The sequence below is a fragment of the Alligator sinensis genome, unplaced genomic scaffold, assembly GCF_000455745.1.
Source record: "Alligator sinensis unplaced genomic scaffold, ASM45574v1 scaffold215_1, whole genome shotgun sequence".
In the NCBI taxonomy this organism is placed as follows: Eukaryota; Metazoa; Chordata; order Crocodylia; family Alligatoridae; genus Alligator; species Alligator sinensis.
In genome coordinates this window covers 715,358-720,628 of record NW_005842259.1, presented here as the reverse complement: position 1 = coordinate 720,628, position 5,271 = coordinate 715,358, and the positions used below count along the sequence as shown (strand labels likewise).

The 5,271-nt window shown below is 49.8% G+C and overlaps 1 protein-coding gene across 4 annotated transcripts in view; it reads left to right on the top strand.

Moving 5' to 3' along the window:
* Positions 1-6: 6 nt before the first annotated feature.
* Positions 7-5,271, top strand: part of TEF (TEF, PAR bZIP transcription factor) — an 18,961-nt gene continuing 13,696 nt past the window's right edge. For all 4 annotated transcript variants that reach the window (XM_025208917.1, XM_025208914.1, XM_025208915.1 and 1 more), the window contains exon 1: positions 7-429. The gene's annotated coding sequence lies outside the window, so the exon portion shown is untranslated. The remainder of the gene's footprint in view (positions 430-5,271) is intronic.

Below are 5,271 nucleotides of genomic sequence, written 5' to 3'. Positions count from 1 at the left end.
GCTCCGGGGGGATGGAGGAGCGGGCAGGAGAGAGAAGAGCCAGTGTCCGAAGCGCCGAGCGGCCGATCCCGCGCCCGGGGGCTTCTCGGGCTTTGCACGTGGGCCGACGGGGCGGGGCAGGGCAACGGCTGGGAGTCGCTCCCCGGTCGCTGACCCCAGGCTCCAGCCCTGCAGTGGGGACGATCGTCCCCCGCCGCGGGTCGCGTGGTGATGCGGGCATCTAGGCGTGTCGTGCTGCCGTGCCTGGACCAGGGGAAAGCTGGGGTGAGGCTGTGCAATGCACGTCTTGTCCCGCACCCGGCCCGGCCGGGCATTAATTGTGGCTGGAGTCGCCGGGCGCCGAGAGGGACCAGCCCAGGCTCCGGGGAGGGCTCGGACATCCAGTGCTGGATGCGCGGGACGTGGGGGATCGCCGACTCCCCTCTGCAGGTGAGAGCTATCTCCCACGGTCCCTCCTGCATGTAGTTGGATGGGGAGGAGGTGGGGGGTGATCCGGCCTCAGGGAGGGGGTCGGACTAGATCAGGGTTTCTCAACCCGTAGGTTGCAAGAATGTATGAAAGGGTGGGAGCCAACTTTAAAAAATGGATTAACAAACTTTTAAAATGGATTCTCCTTTAAAGGAGAAAAACGTGGGGAAAAAAACCCAGTGGTTTTTCCCTTGCAGATTGGCAGAGATCCAGCCTGCAAGGGGCTGCTTGGGGGCCCCTGCTGCCCCCCAAACCCCCCACCCCACATGCTGGGGGCAGTGGGTGGGGAGTGAGGGGTGTTGGGTGGGGACTGGCCATCAATGCTTTTACAAATGGGTCCTGGTTACAAAAAAGGTTGAGAACCACTGGATGAGATGAGCTCTGGAGGGCCCTCCCAGGCCCTGCTTCTTCATCTGCCCTCTTCCCATCTGCAGGTGGGAGCTATCTGCCTGTTGAAGCTACTTTCTGCTTGCAGCTAACACTGTTGCTCAGTGTTGTGGGGGTGCTGTAGAAGCACCAAGGCATTCCTCAGTCATGTCCAAACATGTGTCTGGTGACCTCCTAAAGGCCTGTATTTGCTGAACTGTGGGTTGTGTGAAACTGCTTGCCAGGGTTAAATGGTAGCAAAGTTATTGTGGTGCAGGCAGGCTGCCGCAGAAAAGCCATTTGTGACATATGGCCGTTGGACACCTACCCTTAGTAAGGGGTTTGTGGGATAAGGAGGGCCTGGTGGGAGTAAAGGGTTTGGTACTGAATAGCTCTAAATTGAAGATGCCTGAAGCAATAGGAGTACCTGTGATGACAAAGGGGTTAACTGGAACTAGTGCTACTTTATTTTGTCAGTTCCTTTTGCTGTGAACTCACTCCTTTGCCCCCTTGCTGGGACCTTAAGCAACAATCGGCCTCTTATATGTTATGGAGCTGGATGTTCAGGACCTGTTTCTCAGCTGTCTCATGCCATGATAAAAAGCTGCCTTGGAAGGGAGGGTGCAGTTGTACTATTACTGGTACAAATGGTACAAAGGTCCTTGTAGTTGAAATGAAGCTTGGCTTGATAGATCCTTGGTTTCCACACCCAGGACACCCAAGGCAACCCAGTGCAGGTCATCCACTGGGGGAGGGCTGGGAAAAAGAATCTGTTTGCCAGGAGCTAGAGAAAAAAAATCCATTCTTAATCTGATGAGCCTTTTTATTTGGGGGAGGGGGGATATGGTATATCTACCAACCTTGGTAAGCCCAGAGCCTCTCCCTTACCACATGCCTCTCCCAATCTGTTAGACCCCAGACACTCATTTTGCACATGCTGTACTCTCAGAGTGGTGCTCCTGGTAGTGGTGAGTGTACACACCCACTCTGCTAGAGTGGGTATTTTATTTACACACCTGTTGCATTGGAACTGGGATTTTCCTCTCCTCATTTGGAGCTGAATTCCCTATCACAGGCTTTTCAATATAAAAGCCAAATACAATCCCCTCCCTGCCTTTTATCCCCATTCTTAATACCACAGTGCAGGAGAAACTGGCATTAAAATTGAGTGCCACTTGTACTGTAGAACTGCAGTGAACCAGGAGGGTATGGCTGATGTACAGCAACTGCTGGTTTGTTACACCTAATCCATTTTTTCTGTTGGTGATTAGAATATCTAATCTCAGAAGGCCAAGGAAAAAGTCACAAAACAGCTTCTCATCACTGTCTGAGGCAGTACCAGATATGTGACACCCAGACAGCATGCAGTGGAAAGGATCCCACAAGCAACTTCCCACAAACTCCTACCTGCACAAGTGACTAGTATTATGTAAGCCAAACTGCCCATGTGCAAAAGTCACAAGGTTATGACTGTACAACATTAAACAAGCATAATGTTCAGCATTTTATGAGCTTGTATGGAGAAAACAGCAGTGGGTGGTGTCAGTCTTAAGTAAAAGCATTGCAAGTGGCTGCTTTGGGACCTTAATGATGTTTGGTGAATGAGCCTAATCACCTCTCTTAGTGGTATTGGAAGAACATGTAAATTCACTGCCAGACTAGATCGCTTTTGGGGATCTGGAGTGGAGAAAGGCACTGATTCACTGCTTCAGCATTGGCGTTTAGGCTCCTCACATTATTAAATCACTCCTCCTGCAGGGCAGGGGAAACAGTAAAGTGAAATAGTGGAAAGCAAAAATGAGGACTGGATCTCAGTTGCAAGGGCACAATGACGCCCCTTCAGCTGAATCCCCCTGGTATTTTTCTCCTTCCAATTCTGTTCCTTCTGGTCTCCTCAGGCTGAGTTTTTTCCTTGTTACCTGAAAAAAGAGCAAGCAGAAACTTTTCCTGCAGTCCAGTTTCCCCTTCTAGAGCTTCTAGATCTGAATATGGAGTAGGGGTGATGGAGGGTGGGGTCGGGGTTTATCTGGTGTGAATGGTCATTGCCTCCTGCTTAATGGCATATGGCGTACTGCATCTGCTTTATGTATGCATTTCTCTTTTTCTGCCAGATGAAGTAAAGGAGAGTTGCCATGTGTTCAATTCATTTACCAAACAGAACCTGTAGCAGGTGTTTATTAATCCATTTGACATGAGTCTGGTTCTGCTTAGTTTCTTGTATTGTGCATCATGCTATCTGGGTGCCTTTCAGTGATGTATTAAGTAACATAACTATCACCTATTACATTTGCCTTCTCTGTTCCTATCCCTGGGGTGGGGACATTTTTTACTGGTTTGTCCTTTGTTCTGATATACTATGAAGGATGTGTGTTGTGACCACCAGCTCAAAGAAATGTGCCTTGCAACTGGGACAGGAAGGGGTTACATTTGAGGTAGCTCTTGGATCCTGTGGGAGGGAACTCTGTAGTCATAAGTAACCCAGGAAAATGCACAATTGAGCTTCCCTCTTAAAAGATAATCTACCATGCTGAAGGAGTGCAGTTCTTTGGCTGAGTTATGGAAGTACTTCCTATGGGTATGGGGTGGTTTGCCTTGAGTATGGATACTACTGCTCTCCAATGCTTGGGATGTATTGTATGGATACTACTGCTCTCCAATGCTTGGGGTGTGCTTTTATTTTTTTACATTACTGTGGAAATGCCCAGCATTTCTGGAGATACTCTTTCTGTCTAGGGAAGACTACATTTGAAATGTGTCACCCTTGTCTATGAATGTATTAGTTCTGCCAGTTGAGATTTTGAGGAGCATCTCCAGCACTTAGTTGCGTTGAGGTCTATGGTTTTGGAAACAGATTGCAAGTGCTATTCCCTTAACGTATGTAGTAAGTGTGGTACATGTTTCCTGCATCAATTACATGCATTTTCAGGAATGCTGCCTGAAATCACTAACACTAATAAAAACTAGAGCTCTTGATCACCTTAAGCTACACTGTTGTGAGGAGCTTCCCCCATCTCCTCAGTATTGCTATATTGAACCTATATCTCTGAATGTGGTACCATTTTCCCTTTGTTACTTGAAACTGTTTCCAGCCCTTGAAATACAGTCTCTTCCTTCTTCCAAGGGTTTAGCAACATTACATCCAGGATGCACAGCTATTGTTGTCATGCTGTAGAACTAGGAGACCAAATCCAGCTCCCTAGGTATGTGATCTCTTGATCCAGCTGAGAATTGTTGAGTTAGGCACGATGGTTTACATTAGCTGACCTAGGCAGTAGCACTACAGTATCTCAAGGCTGGGTTTGCTTTGGTTTTCCCAGGGGCTTGTTCTTAGGAGAGGAATTCTTATGATGACAGCTTTTGATATTATAATTATTATTTATTTCAGTTCAAACAGCATGCTAGCACCTTGTGTTACTGTGCCTCCCTGCTCTGCCTTTCATCCAGGGTGTGTCCGACAGACAGTGGTTCTCAACCCTTCTAGACTCAAGCCACCCCTTGGAAAAATGCCAGCTCTGTTTCACTATTTTTTGGCTATGGGGAAATAATAGAACTTTTTTTTTTCTGTTGCAAAGAACTTGGGGAGATCACAACCAGTCAGAATCTTTTTAACACAGTGGATTCCTATTTGAAATCCCTGGGTTTGCCTTGTAAGAAGATAAGAACTGCCTTGTACTCAGTCAGGGGACAGGTGGCAGGGAGCAGGTGCTGAAAGGGAGAGGTAACCTGGTGAGAACAGTTTCCCCCACTGCGCCTCTCGCACTTGCAGCCTTCAGCATTTAGGCCAAGGAGTTCTGATTCGGAGGCCGTGCCCCCAGCTCCCGCGCCCAACAGGTGCCATTGCCCCTTTCCTCCAAGAACTTGTCCAATCCTTTTTTGAACCTGGCTAAAGTCTTGACTGCCGTGACACCTGGAGGCAAGGAGCTGCACACTGTAAGGATGTGCTGTGTGAATAAGAACTTCCTTTTGCTCGTTTTAAGCAGGGTGGCCGCTAGCTTTAAGGCCAGACCCCTAGTTCTTCTGCCAGGGCAGGCGTGCAAACAGGAGTCACGAGTAGCAGTACTGGCAGTGGAAGGCCCCTGCACTGAGAAGCCCTGTAGCCCAGTGCCCAAAGCACCCCACAACTGCTGCCCCAGGCTCCCTCTCTTGTGCGGGGGCACATCTACTCTTGCTGGGAGGGGGAAATCAACACAAGCTGAAGCCAGGGAACACCCCCCCCCCAGCCACTGGCATTCACTTCACTGCACAGCGCTGCTGAGCCCAGGGCAAACCCCCGCCCTGGCCGACGCCCGCACGTGGCTGCCGCGAGGGCAGCAGCGCCACGTACGCATGCGCGCAGCCCCGTCTGTCACGCGCCAGGCCCTGAAGCCAACGCGCAGAGGACGGGATGTGCCGCTACCAGCCCCTCCCCCCCGGGGGTCGGAGCAGCCGACCGTTAAC